Source organism: Eptesicus fuscus, chromosome 8 (assembly GCF_027574615.1).
Source record: "Eptesicus fuscus isolate TK198812 chromosome 8, DD_ASM_mEF_20220401, whole genome shotgun sequence".
In the NCBI taxonomy this organism is placed as follows: domain Eukaryota; kingdom Metazoa; phylum Chordata; class Mammalia; order Chiroptera; family Vespertilionidae; genus Eptesicus; species Eptesicus fuscus.
In genome coordinates, this window is record NC_072480.1 from 72,727,554 (window position 1) to 72,751,109 (window position 23,556).

Below are 23,556 nucleotides of genomic sequence, written 5' to 3' on the forward strand. Positions count from 1 at the left end.
TAGATGCTCTACAACTAGAATAAAAGAGGGGTATGTGGGATGATGCTGATGCCGGTGACCCAAAGACCACACTTTAAGAACTACGGCTCAGGCGACACAAAAGAACTATGGCTCAGGCGATACAACAGCGGCCTGGAACGTGCTCGGCGCAGTTCCCCCGGCGGTCTCCGGCTGAGGGGACGGCTCCACTGGCAGCCAAGCACGGACAGACGAGCCCCTATGAGACATGGGGTGGGAGACTCCGCGCTTGCTGACCTCCGAGTCAGTCAAGAATCTCAACGCCCCGGAAGCGGCCAGGTGCGCATGCTCGGCGACCGGCCACCGATGCAGACCCAAGGGCCGACGCAGCGACGCCAGACCGGCCCACCGCCATGCACCGGGTGCACCGGAGCTTCGCCGAGCCGCCGCCCGACGAGTTCTGCAGCAGCCATACTGGAGCTCTGGAAGGATGGCCAGGGGAATTGCTGAGGGGGGATTGACCGGCAGGAATTGGGATCGGGAAGACGGGGCCCCGCTGAGACCCGGGTGCGGGCGGGGTTGCGCGCCTCTGGGCTCGGGTGTGGTCACATGCCTCTGGGTATAAGTGAGGCCTCACGTCCCTGGGTCTAGGTGAGGCCACATGCCCCTGGGTCCAGGTGAGGCCGGACTCCGGGTCCGGGTGAGGCCAAGTGCCCCTGGACCCGGATGACGCTGGATCCCGTGCCCGGGCGAGGCCAAGCGCCCCTGGGTCTGGGAGAGCCCACACACCCCTGGGTCCAGGCGAGACCATGTGTCCCTGGATCCGGGTGAGGCCGCGTGCACCTAGGACGGGTGAGCCCAAGTGGCCCTGGGTCTGGGAGAGGCCAAGCATCCCTGGGTCCAGGTGAGACCATGTGTCCCTGGATCCGGGTGAGGCCTCGTGCACCTAGGACCGGGTGAGGCCACGTGCCCCTGGGTCTGGGAGAGGCCAAGCGTCCCTGGGTCCGGGTGAGACCATGCGTCCCTGGATCCGGGTGAGGCCTCGTGCACCTAGGCCCGGGTGAGCCCAAGTGGCCCTGGGTCTGGGAGAGGCCAAGCGTCCCTGGGTCCGGGTGAGACCATGTGTCCCAGGATCCGGGTGAGGCCTCGTGCACCTAGGCCCGGGTGAGCCCAAGTGGCCCTGGGTCTGGGAGAGGCCAAGCGTCCCTGGGTCCGGGTGAGACCATGTGTCCCTGGATCCGGGTGAGGCCTCGTGCACCTGGGCCCGGGTGAGCCCAAGTGGCCCTGGGTCTGGGAGAGGCCAAGCGTCCCTGGGTCCGGGTGAGACCATGTGTCCCTGGATCCGGGTGAGGCCTCGTGCACCTGGGCCCGGGTGAGCCCAAGTGGCCCTGGGTCTGGGAGAGGCCAAGCGTCCCTGGGTCTGGGTGAGACCATGCGTCCCAGGATCCGGATGAGGCCTCGTGCACCTAGGCCCGGGTGAGCCCAAGTGGCCCTGGGTCTGGGAGAGGCCAAGCGTCCCTGGGTCCGGGTGAGACCATGTGTCCCAGGATCCGGGTGAGGCCTCGTGCACCTAGGCCCGGGTGAGCCCAAGTGGCCCTGGGTCTGGGAGAGGCCAAGCGTCCCTGGGTCCGGGTGAGACCATGCGTCCCTGGATCCGGATGAGGCCTCGTGCACCTAGGCCCGGGTGAGCCCAAGTGGCCCTGGGTCTGGGAGAGGCCAAGCGTCCCTGGGTCCGGGAGAGACCATGTGTCCCTGGATCCAGGTGAGGCCTTGTGCAACTAAGCCCGGGTGAGGCCACGTGCCCCTGGGTCTGGGAGAGGCCAAGCGTCCCTGGGTACGGGTGAAGCCAGATCCTGGGTCCGGGTGAGGCTGTGCGCCCCTGGATCCATCCGGGTGAGGCTGGGTCCCAGGCCCGGGTGAGACCACGCGCCCCTTGGGTATGGGTGAGGCCACGTGCCCCTTAGTCCGGGTGACGCCGTGCCCCTGGGTTCGGCCGAGACCAAACCAGAGGGAGTCGGACCTCCATTACCACCATTTGTCCACCATCCAGAGCTGAGGGGTCAGTGCTGACATGTACACATAAGGAACTACTGGACATCGAAATTGGGTCTCAAAAGAACTGTTGGTCCAGGGGGAAGCTCGCTACAGATTGATTCATTTGCCTGTCAGCATAACTATTATTGCTCGTCTCACATTCAGTTCTTATTAGTATATATCTAGTGACATATGATCTCGCTCATCTAGGGGAAATGATGAACAACATAGATTGAGGAACAAGAACAGAACCAGAAGCAAGGAGGCATCGATCGGACTATCGGGCCTCAGAGGGAGGATAGGGGAGGGTAGGGGGAGGGTGGGGGGAGGGGGAGAGTTCAACCAAAGGACCTGTATGCATGCATATAAGCCTATCCAACGGTTAAGTTCAACAGGGGATTGGGGCATGCGTGGGGAGAGGGGTGGGATGGGAATGGGGGGATGAGGACAAATATGTGACACCTTAATCAATAAAGAAATTAAAAAAAAAAAAAAAAAAAAGAAACATTGATGTGAGAGGGAAACATCAATAGGCTGTCTCCTGCATGCCCCTACCAGGGGTCAAGCCAAAAACCTGGGCATGTGCCCTGATCAGGAAACAAAGGCAACCCTTCAGTGCAGGGGATGAGCTACACCATCCAGGGCTCATCTCTTCCTTTTTGCTTCTAGGCTTCTATTATTTTGCTTTTCCTAACTTCTTAAATAGAAATCTTAGGTTAATTAATATCTTTCTCTTTTTGGGGGGCCATAAAGTCTCTAAATGTTACCATTAAGCCTTACTTGAACTGTTCCTCATCTACTTTGATATGTGGTATATCCATTATTGCTTAGTTGCATTTTTATTTTTCTTTAATTGACATTTGATATATGAATTAACAGTTTTAAAATTGTTATCAATATATGCAGTCTTTAAAAGTTACTTTCTTCTGTTGATCTACAACTTGATTGCATTATTATCAGAGAATATGGCCAAATTTATTTTAATTCTTTGAAATTCATTTAGATTTTTTTTGTAACAGAGTGCATGATATTTATGTAAGTGTTCCTTGTAGTAAGAAAAATAACAGTATTTTCAAATTGTTAAGCAGAGTTTTCATTATATGTCCATTAAATTCAGTTTGTTAATTGTGTGGTTACAATCTTTTCATCTCTACTAAATATTTTCTGTCTGACATATTAATCTCTAACCAAGTTATGTGAATATACACAAATCTGATAATGAATTTGCCTATGTCTCCTTATATTTATACTAATTTTTATTTTTATATTTTGTGGCTATTTTATTACATCCATAAATATTTAGAAATTTTATCCCCTCCTGGGCAATTTAAACGTAAATCAAGATTTAATGATCCTCTTTATCTATAATAATGGTTTTTGCCTTTTAGCCCCTTTCCCTCTGATATTAATTATACTATGTCAGATTTATTTTATTATTTGCCTGGCACACATTTTTTAACTAATTACCTGAGCATTTCTATGTTCTAATGCTTTTTGGCATATCTCTTGCAAATGGTATATAATTTGAATTTTTTAAAGCCATCAGGAAATTTCTTTCCCTAGAAAATTTATTCCTTGTGATTATTAAAATATTTGGATTTATTTCCACCACCTCATTTTGTGCTTTGTACTTGATCTTCTGTTTTATGTATCATTTGGGTTTTATTTTTCTTGTTTCTTTTATTTTATAGATTGATATATATGACACATATACATACAGGGATGGACAAAAGTAGGTTTACAGTTGTTTGTATGCAAAAATACAAATAAACAAATAAGTAATAACTCAAGTATAGACTGTGTTTTGTGTACTCACAACTGTAAACCTCCTTTTCCACATGCTTTCCAGTCACTTGTTCGCACTTTCCTCTGGGATAATTTTTATTCTTTCTGAAGTTGCTCCTTCAGAAGTACTTTTAGGAAAGATTTGGGGTGGTAAATTCTTTCAGCTTTTGTTTTCAAAAAAAAGTATTATTTCATTCTTGATCTTGAGAGATCATTTTGTCATGTACAGAAGTCTAGATTGACATTTATTTTTCTCTTTCCTTTAGAGATATCATGTGATTGTCTTATTTAAACCAGTTCTGACAATTTCTGTTTGTAACTCTGCTTGTTTCCCCTCCCTCATATTCTCTCTATTTTCTCGGTCATTTTATACTCCATGTCTGATCCTTAGAGTCATGAAGTCTTTGAGCATTAAAATAGGTCACTTGTGCCTTCTGCTTATTCTCCCTGATGGAAACATGTTTCCTTATGGTGTGGTAATTTATTTTTGTTGTGAGCTAATATTTGGCCAAATGTGATAATATGTGGAAATTCCTAGAGTCCAGAATGGAGGCTAATTTTCTCCACAGGGGATTTGCTTTAAAATATGCTGGATGCCACCTGCCTGGAAATTTTTCATATGATGCCTCAGCCTGAGGGTTCCTGAGTGTGGGGTAGTGTGCAGTTGAAACTAGATCCACATGAGTTCAAGCTTGCAACTGCTTATTCTCAGATGAGGTTATTTTTCCTTTTGGAGGTGTTCTTCCTTTTCTCTTGCAGGCAGGTTATTTTCACTCATCATTTCTTTAAGGCTGCAGTTCTTTCTGTCATCCTGGCTTTGTTTAAGAGGCTCAAATTCACCTCTAGGACTTTGAAAACATACTCAAAGCCCAGACTCTCATTCCCCTAAGTGGCCCCATTAATCTCCAGAATTAGGTGGCCAGCATTGGTGTTTGTCCTCAAACTGTGGCATATTGGCTTCTGTAATTGTCTTCACCGAACTTTGGGTTCACTTCATTTATGTTTTTTTATTTCTAAGCCTTAAAGAGTTCTGGGGTGTGTATGTGCATATGTTTGAATGTGTTTGCATGTGTGTATGTGTGTGTCTGTGGTAAGCAACAGGTACTTTTATGTGGCATCCTATATAATAAAAAGCTAATATGCAAATCAACCTAATGGCAGAACAACCGGTTGCTATGATGCACACTGACCACCAGGGGGCAGATGCTTAATGCAGGAGCTGCCCCCTGGTGGTCAGTGTGCTCCCATGGGGAAGCACCACTCAGCCAGATGCCCTGAGTCAGGCTCACAACTGGCAAGCGCAGTGGCGGTGGCGCTAAGGATGTTCGACTGCTGGCTTAGGCCCACTCCCTAAGCCATCAGTCAGACATCCCCCGAGGGCTCCCAGACTGCGAGAGGGCACAGGTCGGGCTGAGGGACCACCCCCCACCCCCCAGTGCACAAATTATGTGCATTGGGACTCTAGTTTATTATAAGCACATTTTAGAAAACCTGTCTACTCCTGTTCCATCAGCAGATCTTTTTGCAAAAACTCAGCTTTTCTTATAGAATTGGATTCTCTATAGTTTCTAGTTGATCTTCTCTGGAATGACTGAAGCTGAGTTAATGCTAAATATGATAGAATGTGCTTGTGTTTAAAGCAGAGACTGGGTTCAGATAATTCTTAAAACTTCTGTTTGCTTTAATTTCCTCTCTCTTTCCCATCAGTGAAGGGAGTTGGGTGAGTCAGAGCACGCTGTAATTACTGATGTATCCAAGGACGCTTTTGCTTTATGCTGTTTCATTATTTTCCTTCTCATTGTTCATTACAGACACAGTCCTTTCCATACCAAGGCACCAACTCAAATGTGTTTATCGAATGTCCTTGGATACAAGTGTATTTTTGAAAGACATGCAGTATAAATGTGATTTTAAACCACACAAATAATTTTGTGCTAAAGATCCTGTTTTATTTTTTCACTTAATGCTATACTTCCAAGATCTCTCCATGTTGTTAAATTTTGCTTCTCACTGTGGCATAAAGTGCAACCATATGCTTTCATCAAATATACTTATCTGTTCACCTAGTGATGGACACCTGGGTTTCTTCCAACTCCTCCTACTACAAACAACACTGCACATATCCCCATATGGACTTACGCAAGCTTCTCTGATGCATAGAGTATATGCAGGCTTGTCTTTAATAAATGTCACAGAATCCTCTTCAAGATGAATGAACCTGATTTTTCTCCTACAAGGAATGAGGGTGCCCATTTGCTATTTCATAACTAGTGGAAGGAAAATAAACCAAGTTTGGACCAAGTAGTAGCAGGAAGAGTGATTATAAAAAACACACATTATGGATATATCTTAAATGTCTGTTCCAAGATTTTCCTAATAGGATTAACATGGGATGTAAAAGATGGAGTTAATGAAGCTCCAAGTAACTGAAACTGTGTACCTGGAATTGTCATCAATGGAGATAAAAACGATTAGCATGAGGACTAGATTTTGGAAGTAATGAGGTTGGGGACAAGGAGAGGAATTAGCATAGCATATGAGTAGGAGGAACCAATGAGATAGAAGAAGGTGGAGTATGCCACCCTGGAAGACAAAAGAAGAAAAGGTGTCAAGGAGGGAGCAGGGATATGCTTTGTCAAGTACATTTGGAAGAATAGGTAAGAGTGATGACAGCAGATGACTGGAACTAACAAGGAGGCCATCGTTGGCTTGGGGAGAATATTTGCAAGGTGTGGCAAGCATCTATATTGAATTGGGTTAGAGTGCAAATGGAAGTAAATACAGACAACATTTTTGAAGACTTTTGCTTTTAAAGAAAAGTCTATGGGCATAGAGAGATAACAGTTGTTTTTTAAGATAAGAAAAGTCATAGCATATTAATGTGATGATGGAATTTATTCAGGAAAGGGCCATATTGGGGACATAGGAGAGAGGAGAGAATGGCTGGAACAATATCTTAGTGATCTAATGCACATATGGGGAGTTTGGCCTTAGATAATAGTATAAAAAGTTTACCTGTAGAGAAAGCAGAGTATTTTATTAAAAACGTTGGGATGTGGTTAGAGGCAATTAATGGAAGTGTGAAACATACTTACTAGATTAATTCGAGGATGAGAATAAGGAAGGGGCCCTAGTCGGTTCTTTAGGAGTGAAGAAAAAAATGTTGAACAATCATCTAAGTGAGTGAACAAGCAAATGGACCAGAGAAAAATAACATAAATGTCAGGGGCAACAAGGGCCTCCTTGAAGTTCATAACCTTTAATTAATTTAACAGCAGAGCTGTGTGGTGGTTGGTTTTTTCCAGCCAAAGAGAGGTTAAATTGCAGGCAAGGATTAGGCAGAGAGTTCTAGTTAACCTGTGGTTTTGACAGGTTAGTATCATGAAGCAAAAGAGAGGGGAAGGGGTTCAAATGTATTTAAGTTCATGGGGATTATGATCAGCCATGGAATTTATGTTTAAAGATGAGCAAAAAGAGGGCCTTACTAGACAGAGGGATGATGAAACCTAGATTAATAGAGTGTGGTTGCAGGTGGAACCCAAGTATCATTGGGGGGTCAGAGAACAAGGTTGAGGGGGAGACCTAGAAAGATGGGAGGTAGTGGTCAGAGTGTGGCAGACATAGATTTGAAATTAAGATGGAATGGCTTATGTTGGGAGTATCAAAGCTAGACTTTGACATTGTGGGTAAAGTCTGCAGTAAGGCAGGTATTGAGATCAATGGAGTGTGTGTGAGACTCATTATGGATTCCTTTAATGGTAAGATCAATCTTACTTTCAGTTCTCCTGACCCTCTGAACATCTGAAGTTCCCATTTAGAGAAAGATAAAGTCTCATCTTTGAAGCAAAAACTGGCCTTAGTCATTGTATTGAAGTGAGATGGCTTAGTGATAAGAGAAGGTCATATTTGCTGCTTATCTGCTTGTTGTTTCTTTCACCTCACAATGCTCCACATAAACCATAACCAAGCATGCAAAGTTGAATCAACTAATATATGGGAATGTTTCTTTAATGTATTCATAGGACAACAGGACATCATAGTTCAAGCAGGATATTCTGTCATGCCCATTGTTTCCATATAATTATAAATGCCACCTTCTTTCACTCTCAAAAAAGTGTCCTGGTTTGCACAATAAATTAGATCATCACACTATATACTTTACAAGCTATAAAGAAAACACCACTGGAAATACAGCATTTAAAGATGGTGAAGTTATATGTATTTGTCTCCTGTAGCTGCTACAGCAAATTGCCATAGACTCAGTAGCTTAAAACAGCAGAAATTTACTAGCTTACCCTTGTAAAGGTTGGAAGTCTGAAATAGGTCTCACTGGGCTAACATCAAGCTGTCTGCAGGGCTGGTTCCTTCTGGGAAAATGCATTCCCTTGCTTTTTGCAGCCTCTGGAGACTGCTGTGTTCCTTGGCTCGTGGTCCCTTCATCCTTCTTCAAAGCCAGCCGGTGTTTTGCACATTGTATCACTGATACATTGAATATTCTGTCTCCTTCTTTTGCTCAGAAGGACCCCAAATAATCCAGGATTATCTCCTTATCTTAAGATCCTGAACAATTCATATCTGCGAAGTCTCTATTGCCATGTAAGGGCCCATAGTTACGGTTTCTGAGGATTAGGACATGGACATTTTTAGGGGCATGAGAGGACTTTATTCTGCCTACCACAAGTGAGTGCAGAGGCAGGAAGCTGTAATAACAACCAGGTCCCCTGGGAAGCAGTGGTAGCTTTCTTCTCCTCAGAGATGAGGTCAGCAAAGCCTGACCAGCAGGAATGTGGAGGGAGGGCACTGAAGGCTCAGCTGGCCCAGTCCCCTGTGGGGAGGGAGGAGTGTGTGCATGTCTTTTCAAAATCCTGAGGAAATAGCACCACCATAACAGAGCAACAAGAAAAACCTTCCATGGAGAATACATGGAAGGTAAGCGTGGATGGGGGCTTGGAGAAGAACATTAGTTGCCCGGAACAGGCACCGTGAGTCACCAGCACCCACAGCGAGAGCATGAATAAGCTAAAGCACTAAATACAGCACTAGAAAGGTTACATATGAATATTCAGGGGGTTATTATACTCAAGAAAGAACTGAACAAGCAGGACTGAAAAAAACACACACCTGAAACCTATATAATTGTATTAACCTCAATAAATTCAACAAAAAAATTATTTTTAATTATTGTTCTATACTGTCAAGTGCTTTATACCTCCATAGAGCTCAAACTTCCTTTGCTTTTTTTCTCTTTTATTGTGTTTCAGACTGTATCTGGGCTTGTAGGAAACTGGTCCAGCAAGTGTGGAGGGAGCACTCCTACCTTTTACCCCTATAGGCCTGGGTTCCTGACCGCCATAATGGGCATCTCAGGAAGCCCACAGGCTAAGCTGGGCAGGGGCTGCCAGATTTCTTAGAGAGCTGGAGCCATAAAGATTCAAAGGATGACCCATGCCAGCCTGGGGAATACTCAGTCTTCATAGGTTTGTGTGGCATCCCAGAAAGCAGATTCAGTGGGATGTGCAATGACTGGCCACTCGCTAGTGCTCTCCCGGCTCATGTTTCTAGGGAGGTGGGGGTCAGTCATCTGAGTCTCTACTTCTAAGGCGTCCTGTCCCACAGGCACCTCCTTAATCTTATTCTCCTTCCTGGTCTAGAAAGAGCCAGCAAAAAATTTTTTCAATTTTTCCTAGTTATAAATCCTATATATTTATATAAATTGTCTTCTTTGAAGGGAAACATGTGGATGCTGAAAGTTGATTAAACAGAATACAAAAGGAGTACTACTCATATAACAAATGTTAATGATCATTTCAAGAATCCAGCTAGGAATCTTGTGAGGGAATCAAATTATAGAATAAAGACATCAAAAAACAAAAGAAGGAGAAACAAATTTTAAACTAGATTATAGAGTAAAGCACTTAGCAATATAAGCAATGATTTTAAAAACTGTGTATTTAATACATGTTGGACACTCTTCTAAGAATTCTTCACATATCTCTGCTGATGCTAATACACTACAAATAGGGTTGATTTTTTCCACTAACCTGAGATGAAATGGAAACTCAGAGATGTATAACTTTTCCAAGGGCATTCCTGGTCATAAGTGACCAATTTCAAAACACATATTAACACTTAAATGTCCTACATCTTTACAAGACTTAAAGCAGATGGCATTTAGAAATGGAAACTTTGTGGAAATGTCAAGGCTGTGATAATGTTTTTATTCTCCTCACGAACAGGATCATTTTGAAAAAACTTAAAATATTTGAATATTGACTTCTTCTTCTTCTTCACAGATGAAGTATCTGTAAGCGTTTTTCAAACATTATAATAAGACTAGAGGCCCAGCGCTTGAAATCACACAAGGAGGCACCCACCTCCCGCTGTGTGAGGAGGCACCCCGCGGACCGCCGCTAGAGTCATGCTGGACCCGTGGGCGGCCAGGACCCGCGCTTGACTTCCTCCCCAGGCCCCACTCGCCCCAGCCTCCCTGCCTGTGTCCGCTCCAGGCCGCTGGAGCCACTGCGCCAGCTCGGGCAGGCCCCCTGTCTCTGTCTCCGTCTCCACTCTGGGCCTCACCTGCGTGTGGGACCTCATACTGTTCAGTCGTGATTTGTTATGGAGTCCTGGCCTAATTTGCATTATATATATATACATACACACACACACACACACACACACACACTAGAGGCCCAGTGCACGAAATTCGTACACTGGGGGGGGGGGTGTCCCTCAGCCCAGCCTGCACCCTCTCCAATCTGAGACCCCTTGAAGGCAGTCGGACATCCCTCTCATAGTCCAGGACTGCTGGCTCCAACCACTCTCCTGCCTGCCTGCCTGATTGTCCATAACTGCTTCTGCCTGCCAGCCTGATCACCCCCTAACCATTCCCCTGCCAGCCTGATCAACACCTAACTGCTCCCCTGCTGACCCGATTGCCCCTAACTGCCCTCCCTGCCAGCTCGGTAACCCCTAACTGCCCTCCATTGCCATCCTGGTTGCCCCCAACTGCCCTCCCCTACTGACCATGTCTTTCCTAACTGCCCTCCCCTGTAGACCTGGTCCCCCCCTACTGCCCTCCCCTGCTGGCCCAGTCACCCCTAACTGCCCTCCCCTGCTGACGTGGTTGCCCCTAATTGCTCTCCTCTGCTGGCCTGGTTCCCCCCAACTGCCCTTCCCTGCAGGCCTGTTTCCCCCCCAACTTCCCTCCCCTGCCAGCCTGGTCACCCCTAACTGCTCTCTCCTGCTGGCCTGGTTCCTCCCAAATGCCCTCCCTAAAGGCCTGGTTCCCCCAACTGCCCTCCCCTGCAAGCCTGGGTCCCCCACAACTGTCCTCTCCTGCATGCCTGTTCGCCCCCAACTGCCCTCCTCTGCCGGTCATCTTGTGGTGGCCATCTTGTGTCCACATGGGGGCAGCCATCTTTGACCACATGGGTGCTGCCATCTTGTGGGTTGGAGTGATGGTCAATTTGCATATTACTCTTTTATTAGATAGGATTAAGGTCATGTCTGCACTGGTCAGTTTCTCTGATTCAGAGAAACATTTCTTAAGACTCCAAGTCAAAAGGTTTTCCTTGTACCTATTGGCAGGTGTATTAGTTTCCTAGGGCTACTGTACTTAAGTACCACAAACAGGGTGGTTTAAAACAATTTATTGTCTCATGATTCTAGAGGCCAGAAATCCCAAATCAAGATGGCAGTAGGGCTGTGCTTTGAGACTCTGGTAGAATCCTTCTTTGTCTCTTCCTGCTTCACTTGGTGGCTGTTGATTTTTAGCATTCCTTAGATTACAGCAGCACCTCTCCGTTTTCCTTCACCTTCAAATGACCTTCTGGATCCCTTTGGAGTCATTTCTCTTGGGTGGGAAGTATTAGCCCACATCTGGGTACAAACCTGGGGGTACCTTTAGGTGTCTTCTTTCTGAGCCCTCTGTAAATGCGCTCCCACCTCTGATCTCCAGGCCAGAAATTCCTCAAATGCTATCAAACCAACACTTGATAACATTAGCACAATTCCCTACCTTACTTACAAAAGGACTAGCATAGACTCCTTGCTCTGTATCTATAATGACAGTAGAACAGGAGATGAGAGCCAGTCCATGTATTACACCCCTAGAGACACATGTTAAATCTGAGACCAGAGTCACACAGGTACTAGTGCCAGATACCAAGTGTCTGGATATCTTGGCTGCTTTTTCTTCCTACCACCATATTGCATACCAGGTATATGACCCAGTGGGATAAAACCAGTCTGCCTTAATTTAATTGCCCAACCTGGTTGTTTACTATCTATTCCATACACTCTCTTCATGTAGGGAAAATGAACACAATACCTTGACCAACCTGAGCTCTGCTCCCTGTCAACAAGTGAGAGTCATCTTTTTGGAGCTGTGTTTGCGAATGTACCCAACCGGGACACTGTGAGCTGGAATGTTGGTGACAAATCATTCCCATCTACACTGTGCCTACTTTTTCACTGTTTGCTACTGAGTCACTGTCATGTTCCCCTTTACCACAGTGTCATCTCTGTTCTCCTAGTGTGAATCATCTCCATTTGATTCAAGCACACTTTTTCATAATATAAAACTGACTAAGCACCTATTACCACTCAATCCAGGGGGAAATGGTTCAAATAAGGCCTCTCCCAGTTGGAGACAAATCTTTTGTTTTGAAAGGTGGACACAGTTTACAATAATTCAGGGTCCAGGAGATGGTAAAATTATACTAGGTGGGAGGGATTAGAGTTTGCCAGGATCTTAAGGCAGGAAGAACCAATATAATCTTTCAGACATAAATTTTCCATTCTGCATCCATGTGATTTCAAGGTTATTACCTTGGCTACCAGTTCATTACATCCACAGTGATCAAAGTTTCCCCAAAAGAGTCCTATAGGAAAAGGCATGGTGCCCCTCAAATCAACTTGCATTGCTCTTCACTTGAGTCCCTAAAGCATTTCTAAATCCTGTGGCTAATATGAGGAAGCCTTTTGACTTCATTGTACTCTTTAAAAGTATTTTTACTCATCTCTTCCTTTAACCATCTTCTCTGTGTGAAAATCTATAGATATGATACAGAACTATCCCAAACTGTCTTCACCATAATTCAATACAATCAGAACATCAAATAGATTGCTATAAACTGAGCCCTACTCCATCTGGCAGGATAAGAGGAAAGAAACAAGATATTTGCAACATCTGTGACATTTTATTTTCATGTTATATTTGCATTTTTCAAGCCTATGTTTTCTTTGTTTAATGTGTACCTTGAATTATACCTTGACTGAATTATATTTGTACCTATTCATTTTCTTTTCCTTTCTTTCTCTCTTCCTTCCTTCCTGCCATCCTGCCTCCCTCTTTGCATTTTCCCAGGTATATGTTTTCCATTTATCTATTTTTAGACTTAGTAACATATGGTTGGAGATTACTATTTTACATATGTAAAATCTCAGAGGGTTTATTTTTAATAAGGCTTTTCAAGCCACTGCCATTAATTTTTATAAAATAGGACCAACATATCAGGTTTACAGTTGTTTGTATGGAAAATAATGCAATAGTTAATAAATAATAATACAACAGTGAACTCTGTTTTGCATATTCACAATTATAAACCTACTTTTGCCCCACCCTGAATAAATTATCTTGTTTTCTGTTTCCTTTCTTATACTTTTCTTTCTTTCCATTACTGAAATTCTCCATGTTAACCATCCTTTTCCCCATTCCTTCATCTCCTAGGCATAGTAGAATCCTTTCACTTCCACAGACATAGCATATTAGTACTCCTTCTAGCCTTCTGCCTGGCACACTCTTCTTCTACATCTATCATTACTGCTTTCACTTAACAAATTCTTACTCACCTTAAACGACTTTGCCCTGGGAAACCTTCCTTAGCCCTCTCTGCTCCCTGGCATCCTGTGCTTTTTGATCTGATAGCATCACCTATTGTGTCAAGTTTCTTTGAGACAATATAAGCTCCAGTAAGTTAGGGATGATCTCAGACCAAACACTTAGCTTGGTTCCTGGGACAAAGGGGATTCAAAAAACACTTCTAGAATAGTTGAATGAACAGTTAATTAGTTAAGAAGCCTAACTAGCCAATAGGTTATGGAAGACTAGAGGCCCAGTTTATGAATTCGTGCACGGGTGAGGTCTGGCCAGCCCGGCCCCAATCAGCGGATCAGGGCCAGGCCTGTCAGGAGAAGGAGACAGCAGGAGGTTGGCCAGCTGGCCCACCCTGATCAGGCCTGATCAGGGCTGGGGCAGCTGGTGGGAGGGGCTGCAAGAGGTTGGCCAGCCGGCCCCGCCCCCTATTGGGGTGGGGGGTGATCAGGGGTGAGGCCAGCTGGGGGAAGGGCCACAGTGGTTGGCCAGCTGCCCCGCCCTTGATCCAGGTGGGAGAGGCCAATCAGGGGCGGGGTGGCTGGGGAGAGGGACCTCGGAAGGTTGGCTGGTCAGCCCTGCCCCTGATTGGATTGGGAGGGCCAATCGGGGGCAGAACTGGCTGCGGGGAGGGGCCATGGGAGGTTGACCGGCCAGCCCCACCCCCCAATTGGGTCAGTTCGCTGGCCACAGTGGGCATCATAGTCACCAGTCATTCCGGTCATTATGGTGTTCCAGTCACTGGCTTTTTATATATAGAAATTATAGGGAAGAGTGGCAGCCTTGGCTGCAGGAGCTTTATGATTGTTTTTCCAAAGCTTCCTTTTGTACCTGAAATCAGTTCAGGGTCAGTCTCCATACCCATCTCCAAATGGCCCCTGAGGAATACAATCCTGCAGAGCAGCATGACTTCAGTAGCAGATCACCTTTGCAGCTGTGGCTCAGGCTCTGACCTACATCAGGGTCTCCAAATCCTGAGTGTTTTGGTCCTGAATTTTGCAGTCAGGGCTCCCCTCTGCCTCCCAACTTCTCATCCACCAGGTAAAGAGGAATAGGCTATGACCCCCTCCAATCACTTCTCTGAGATGTTGGAAATCTGTATCTATAGTTCTCTACTTGAATCAAGTCACACCATCAGAGGGACCACATTGCTCTGATTTTTCATGGAACAGCACTGATGGACTTTTTAAATTTATTTTTTATTGTTGACATTATTACAGATATTCCCTATTTTTCCCCCCACTTCCCCACCCCCACCCAACCCACACCCTTTGCCAGGCCTTCACCACTGATGGACTTTTTAAGAACCACCTTTCTAAAACGTATTATTAAAGCTATTTAATGTATATATATATCAGAAGAAGATGTGTTCCACTTAACTAGCTGTTTATTTGCTGTCTGTTTAACTTTATCATACTATGAATCATGTTTTCATCTTTGACTTGGCTACTAGGAGGCTCAGAGCAAAATGTGCTGCCCACTTCCCACCTATTTGGATCAAAGTTGGCAGGGGTAATTTTTGTGTCCTAACCTTACCTGCTACTTTTTCTTCTGTATGCCCTGATAATATTAGTATTAATTTTATCATTTCTGTGTTATAAGTATATTTTAATCTTTATTTTAAAAATAAATGGATTTCTGCAGCCTAAATTCTTACTGAATAAACTTCTCCCCATCATTGTAATCAATAAGGAACTGATAAAATTTTCTGAGACTCACATCATCTATTACCATTATTATTGGAATCTATTACTTAATGAAACCAAAGACTCTCTACATCCTTTCTCCCTTCCTCCTTTCTGGTTTATGTATTCATATGTATGTGATATAAAATTTTCTTTTCTAATAGGTATGAATTCTATCTTTGTTGAAAGTTGAGCTACTGTACTGCTTCTCCGTCAGATGGACCCATGTGCATAAGCTCAGGGGTGAAGAGAAAACTTCAGTTCTTGTGGCTACTTATATGTTAGAAGTAGGGATGCCCTCAGGAGAGGCACAGAGAAGTCTTCACTTTGTTATTTCTAACCAATTCCACACTTTCAAACTGTGTTCTCCTCCCTCCTTTATAAAAATAACTAGAGGCCCTGTGCACTAAATTCGTGTGTGGGTAGGGTCCCTAGGCCTGGCCAGTGATCAGGGCCAATAGGGGCCTTCTGGCTGCTGGCTGAGGCCTTCTTTCCCCCGGCTGCCAGCTGCCAGCCAGGACCTTCCTTCATTTCATATCACCCCCTGGTGGTCAGCACACATCATAGCAAGTGGTCGAACTCCTGGTCAGTCGAACTCCTGGTCGGTTGAACTCTTTTCATTCTATAGGACAAATAATCTTATAGGCCATCAATGCTCATAGAGGTCTTTCATATCTCTTTTGGCCAACATGATGATGCCCTGAAGTTATTATCACACTCATTTTTTTCAGATTAGAAAATTAAAACTAAAATGGGATGATCATGAGTCTGAAATATTTCTTAATTTGTCCAAGGTCTCAAAGTTGGCAGGGACAATTTAGTATCTTGATTGAGAGTATTATCTCCAAAGATGGCTAAACCTAGATTCATATCATAGTTTCTACATTGTCTCCATGTGACATTCTGCTTAGCCTCTTGTCTTCCATTTCCATACATTAAGTATAGCTAATCCTTGAATCTGCTATTTAAGAATGTTGTAAAGTTAAATGAGACAATGAATGTAAAAAGCTAAAGTTCCATGTCTAAACATAGTAACCTCTCAATAGATTTAAAACATTGGATTTGAATCTAGGACTTCTGATTCCAGGTCCAGTATCCCTTTTCATTAAATCATGTTCTTAGTGTAGAGATAGTCAAGACAGATGTGTGAGCCACGTGGAGAAGACCTGAAGGTGAGTGACAAGAAGCCGCTTCGGATGACCCTGCACTAGGCCCCATCCTGTATTCACAGACTAAGCTTCTGATCTTATGATTTCTTATGTGAACAATGGCTGGAATAACACATTCCTACAGAGAAAGTACCTTCCCCTAGAGTGCCTCCTGAAGTTTGGTACTATGGAGGAAAACTGAGCAATTAACACTTGGGAAAACAGACACTGGGTTGTAGAAGGTGTAGTCTTCTTACAGAGTCTCACCATCTACACGCCACACACCAGTCCAGCAAGGAAGGCCTGGAAAAGGTTTCAAAACACTTTAAACCTTCATAGGAAAATAGGATAGAGTAGATCAGATCAACCCGTTCAAGTCCATAGTAACCCAAAAGAAAGAATTATTGACTTTGATAAGCTAGAACTAAGATGCCAGTTCAGCCTCTTCCATCAATTGCTAGTGGCCAACTGGAGTAAGGTGTCTTAACAAATTCTTTCTTTTTCTTTCAGCATAGTCAGCGTTAACTATGACAAGTCATAACAGTAACTTAATAACAAATTATTAAGTTGCATTTGGGCTGAGTGGAAAAGCGTTCACCCATCAGTGATGTCTTCCATGAGTCCAGAATAAGGAAAAATGTCAGAATATATACAATCCTTAGCTTAGAGATGTTTTCCCTCATCATCCTACCTATTGAGTCATCTTCAGTTACTGGAGAGAGAACCGTGTTTTTCCTCTCCTCTGCTCCTTGCCACTAAATAAGAGAATACAATAAAATAGAAGTTAGGTGACAACAAAACAAGATTATATTTTTGGATGGCATAATATTGCTGCAGCTTTGCTAATAATTCAGACCTGAGCTGTGCAAAATAATTCTCACTGGGAATCAAACATTTGCTTCAGGAGGTTCTGAAGGTGAGGGCAAAACAATTTGTATTTGTTTAAAACATAATGTCATCCATAATTAATGGAATAACGCTGGCTCAGTAGAGCTTGAAACTACTGTGTATATTTGAAGCTGGATTTCTAGTTCCTGAAATGAGGAATAAATTCACCCTTAAGCTTTTGTTTTATTGCTTCATAGAAAAAGGTGATTTCCAGTGACTGAACATTGGCTTCTTTTTGGCATGTTTTTTGACTAGTGTTATTTGCTAGTGGTAAGAGCAAAGCCAATTGCTGAAATCTGCTTTTAAATAGTGGATCTAAATGTTAGGGTGCTAACTTGAGTCACCATGAGTTCTTTTAATGCTTTTTCTCATAATGTAATTTAAACTCTTGACATAATTTTTGTTGTTTTTTTAATCAGTTAAAAGGTTTTTGTTTCTATCTTGAAATACATTAAAAAATAAAAGCTTCCATTTTGTAAATAAGTATCCAGAAAAAAATTACAACCCATTTTAAATATTACTGATATCTACTCCTCAATAAATATGTACCTAAATACATGGCAATACAACAGGATAGAATGACTTCTGAATTCCTCTTATATGATCACATTCCAGCAGAAATCTCATTATGTATAGGGAACTATGCCGGGAACACACAAGTGGCAAATTTTTCATTTATTTCATTAGTCAGACTTTCAAAAACTTGACAAGTTTTGGTCTACAGTCTGTATATAAGTGTTCATACTTTGGCCGGATTCATATACAAGCACAGAAATGATTCCAAAACAGGAAGATTGTGGGGAGCGACTTAAAAGCAATCTAGGTTCAAGTATTATCGATACTGGTTCAGAAGAAGGTTAGAGATTCAGAGAGATTCTAAAGGGGAGGTTGGCACTTATATTGTGGTAGCATTTTGACAGAAATAGACAAGTGGAGGGGAAGCAAAATGGAAGGAGAAAAAATACAAATTGGAGGTACCCTAAGATAATCAGCAAAGAGTCATTTATTCACCCTGCACTGAGTAAAAATCATATAGTCAATTAGATAAGGTGGTAAAGGAATTTGAGACTAAGTTGCAAGGGCTTTTGAAGGGCTAGTAAAGGAGGCTGAAATTTATCACTGATGTTATAACTCTTTTGAGTGTGTTTGTTTGTTTATCTGTTTATTTGTTTTTGAGCTGGAGAGTGTCATCATTAGAACTATGTTTGGTAATAGTAATTTGATCAAGGTGAAAACTCTGAATATCAAAAAGGAGAAATAGTCAGACATCTGGTGATGGAAAGTCCGCGATGAAAAAAAGCCCCCAGAAAAAACAAAAGATATAACCAACTAACATATCAACATTGGCTAGCACTTGTGCAAAGAGGGTTGGCTACATTCAGCTAGAGAAAGAACCAGGTCTAGCTAGGAGCTGAAAGGGTGCAGAGAACCCAGACTCGGGTGACAGCAGTGAAATGACCAAGGACAGGATATGAATAATAATAACGGTGTGAAGGGAAAATTCAAAGGGCAAGGAGATGACTGGCAGAAAAAAATGAAGGAGAAGGATGAGTCGGCTCTGTCCTCCTCTCTCTTTGCTGAAAGATGAAGCAATGCCATCTATGGCTACAAAATCAAACTCTCTGCTCTCTTAGACCTTCCTCCAGCCCCTCTGACCAGAGAGGAAAATGGTGCCTAAGCTGCAAATTTGGTCTTTTGTACCTTAAACTGTTTGCTGATTATTACCTTTCCCACTTTTTTTCTGTCCCTTTCAATATTCTTCTCAATCTATAGTTTCCAGTATGTTTTTTTAAAAAAAAACAACCTAATAAAAAAATTGTTCTACTGAGCTATGCTGAGTATTTACCTTCATTTTGTGTAAACCCCTTAGCTTTCTCTCTGCTTCAGTTTCTTCATATTTGAAGAGACAGGTTTGGGTTGATGCTTTTCAGATATGTATTCAATGACTATTTCCATCCCCCAAGCCTTCTTTGATTTGTCCAGTAACCTATGCTCTCTCTATTCCCTAATTTCTCCTCTATGTTATTTCAGCAATCACATTAAAATCCCCCAAGGCAGAAACAATGACTTGCACTTCCTTAAGTGCCCAGGGCATTGAAAAAACAACTCGCACAAAGGTTTTTGGTAACAAATTGTTGAGTTAATACAAGAGACAAATGCTGAGGAAAATTTCCATGTCTCTCTCATAATATATAAACCCTAGAAAATTCTGCTAAAGAGAATTTTCTCCTGGCGTTTTCATCTTCAATTGGAGGGTAAACAATAGAAATTCGGCATTGACAATCAGATGGTAACAAAACTTTTAAAAAATGGAAAAGTTACAGTATTTCAGTATTTTTAAATACACAATTCTTCTCAACAGGGTAGCATTTTACGTAACATAAAATATTCCTGAGGCATCAATACTAAGAAGCGAGGAAAAAATCTGCCCTCTTTTTGCTTTTAGGAAGAAAAATATTTTTAGTTTCACCCTCAAGATTCTTCTTGAATAAAAGCTTAAGAACATTCTGAATGAAAGCCAGGCATTCCCCACATCAGTCATTTTTCCATATTAACCTTGTTAATCACTAGGCAGCTTCATTGTAAAGGGGGGCAGTGAATATTATAAGATGCAAATAAGCAAATGCAGGGCAATGGAGACTGTTTTGCTGACTGTCACGCTTTTTAATGAAGGAGATAGGTCAAACCGAAACCAAGCCTGCAATGCAGGTATGGCCAGCTGTGCTTCCCATAGACTTGCTGAATCATCATAACAAGCCCGTGTTTATAGAGCTCTTTACCTGGAGGAACACCCTGCCATCTCTGTCAATCTCTTTTAAACCTGATGTCCTCTGGAAACTGTAAGGAACCAAGATGATTCCCATTTTTCAAACTGAGAAAATGAGGTAGACAAGGACAAATTCACTCCTTCTAGAAACTGATAACCGAGTTGTATTCATTTCCAAATGTTTTGGTTTCCAGAATGTGTGACAGTCTTTAGAGAGCCCACCTGTCTCCAATTTTGCTCCTCACTTAATTCTTTAAGAGTGACAGTGCCTTCTTCCCACCTAAGGGCTACTAGTCCAGTCTCAGTTCCTTAGTTTCTCTCCTAAACTTGATACTGCTGAACCCCAGAGTCTCCTTCCAGGACTTCATTATCCTCCACCATTGGAGAATGGTTTTCTCAATTGTCTATCACTGTTACCTCTTTCTCCATTTAATGTATGCAGAAGTCCTCTGTTTCCAGTTTAAGCATTTACCTTTTCTTCTTTTATTCCCTACCTTCAGTGTTCATTCAAATGCCAATGACTGGTTTATTTAATCTACTGTGTGCCAGGCACTATTCTAGGTTCTTGAGATGAATACTACTGAACAAAATAGATGGAGCTCCCTGCCCTCATAGAGTTGACATTTTCTCCAAAGGAAGGCAAACAATAAATACTGAACATAACAGATAATTAAATGGTAGATCATTTTATAAAGTAATACAAGAGAAAAAAATAAGTAATAGAGTGAAATGCTTGGTCTTTGACCCATCCTGTTTAAGCCTGTGTTGTTCCCATGGCCTCCAGGAGAATAGCTCCCACTTTATACATGCTAATTATGAGAGGAATTCTGCTTAGGGCTTGAGTTTTTATAAAAACATCCCCTACTATTTTCCCTTACCTAGACATAAAAAAAATGGGGAATAAAAAAAAGTCTGATCTCTGTATTTTCTTACAAAGGATTTGAGGATTAGGATTCCCCATTTTCTCAGTTGGCACCTTCTCAATCAATAAACCTTTCCTTACTCCAAATTCTAACATTTTGAGTTTGGGCCTTTCGAAACACTGCGCATGCAGAGTTTGGACTGGTAATGATTATAGAGCAGAATAAAAGGAACTAGAAGTAATGACAGCAAGGCATCATTTTAAACAGGATTAGCTAGATAGGTCTCATTGGGAAAGTAAGACTTTGGCAAAGAATTGAAAGATACCTGGGAAGAGTACTCTAGGCAGTGGAGCCAGGCAGTGCACAGCCCCTGAAGCAGGCAATTGCTGGTGTGTTTGCAGAACAGGGAAGAAGCTGAGATCAGCCAGTAAACCAGGACAAGTGGAATAGGGAAACTGAGACAGACAGCTGAAAAAACTGGCAGAGCAATTTACAGCAGATACAGAAGGTCACCTTCCTAGAGATAACATCTAGGCCGCAGTTGCATTTCAGTTCCTGGCCTAGAAAAGCAGAAAAACCAGGTGGGTGACACCAGGACCAGCTGCAATGACTAATAACTCCCTGCTCTGACACTGACCAATCAATTGATGAGACTATTACCAATACTATTGATGAGACTATGACCCTGAAGGAGCACACCTAGAAAACTGATGAATATTCTGCTGAAACCCTCTCCTGAGACCTCCCCTGTGGGGAAGCACGGGACTTGGTTGGAAAGTCAGTAAGGAGGCTTTTCTGAAAGGTCGGGGGCCTCTGGGAAGACCTTGCAGAAGGCAGCAGACCCTGCCTTGACTTTTCCAAACAAGCCTGAGCCCTCGGGTGTTTTACTAGAATCTTTATATTTAGCCTTCAAAACGTCCTTGCTTAAAGGACATTACAGACGCATGTGTCTTCTCAAGGATGCTTACCCTGCTGATAGTATCTAATATTGGTAGTTCATTTTAGTTCAAGCTGTTGTTACAAAAACAGCCTAAGGAGGCATAACCAAGCAGTCCCTTAGCCTTCTTTTTCACAGAAACTTGTGTCAGAGTAATCCATTCATCCTTCACTCAGGGTCTGCTGGTCAGCCCAGCACTCCCCTAAGATTCTTGCCTGCAAGAGAGAGATAAAGCCTTAAGACAAGGGACCCCGTACATGTTACACTCTGGTGAGCATTCCCCAACATTTTCTTTCCCCTATTTTTCCCCTACTTCTTCCATCACAGGCATGCATTTCCTAAACTCTAAGGGACTCCAAGAGACTTGCAACAAGGGGAGCAATGGGCAGCAGCAGCTCGTCCCAGCCTAATACTCTGATCCTGGCCCCAAGGGCCCTTTTCGCTGACCTCCAGAGAGCTAAGAAAGCCGAGTGTAGGCTCTTCTGATGCTTCTTTTATGCTAAGTCCTTGTTTTACTGTCCCCAGCTTTAATAAATGTTCCCTAATAGTCACCTGGACTCACATTATGAAATGTTTCCTGAACAAAGTCAAGAACCCACACACTACTGGCTGGCCCTATGCAAGTCTGCCAAGAGCCAGAGCTTTCCTTGAACACTCAAACTCTAAGAAGTCTAGGAGAAGAGATATGGCCACCCCAGGAGACTGAAAAGAGACGTCTTGTGATGTGCAAAGAGAGATGAGAAGGTGTGGTATCCTAGAAACATCAAAGCAGAGGGAAGAACCAAATATGCTAAATACTATTGATGGGTCACGTGACCTGAGCACTGAGAATTGGGGAGGTCTTTGGGGGCCTAGACAAGAGCAGTTTTTGTGAAAGTGGACATGAAAGAATGATTTGTGTGTATTTAAGAGTATAGATGGGTAAAGATAATTTGGACTCAGAGAGTAGAGGCAACTCTTCTGAAGAGTTTTGCTACAATGAGAAGCAAATAATTCAAATAAATGGGGTGGCAGCTGGAGGGAAATTGAGTCAGGAGAGGGTTGGTTTATATTGTGGGTTTTTTTTAAGGTGGGAAATATAATATCTTTAGACGGTGATGGGATTCATGGGGAGCGGAAGGAAAAATTGATATTGAAGATGGTAGAAAACTGCTGGAGAGATGTTTCTCAGTGATAGGGAGAGAATGGGAATAAATACACATGGGAAAGGATTGTCTCAGAGAGGAGCAGATGGGTGGTTCACCCATGGAGGCAAGAAGAGGGTATTTTCAGGTGGAGCTAAAGGCCAACCTTAATGTCCAAGTACTTAAGAATGTCTTCATTCCAATGCAAAATAACATCAAACTCATACTTTATTCTTTTTCTAAGCTTTCTCTCCTCTCCAGTGCACTGGCCATATCATGTCATTTATGAAGGTGCCTTATTATTATCTAAATAGAGCCATCATTGGTGAACCATCTTCTAACTGGGGTATGTATCCTGTTTGTACGATATTTTTAGGTAGTATGTTAGAAGAAATGATAATAATGGAATTATTTTTTCAGATCCTTATTTTGCATAGATTCTTTTTCCTTTAGCCTGAAATGACACCCCCACTTCATATCCTCTATTCACATT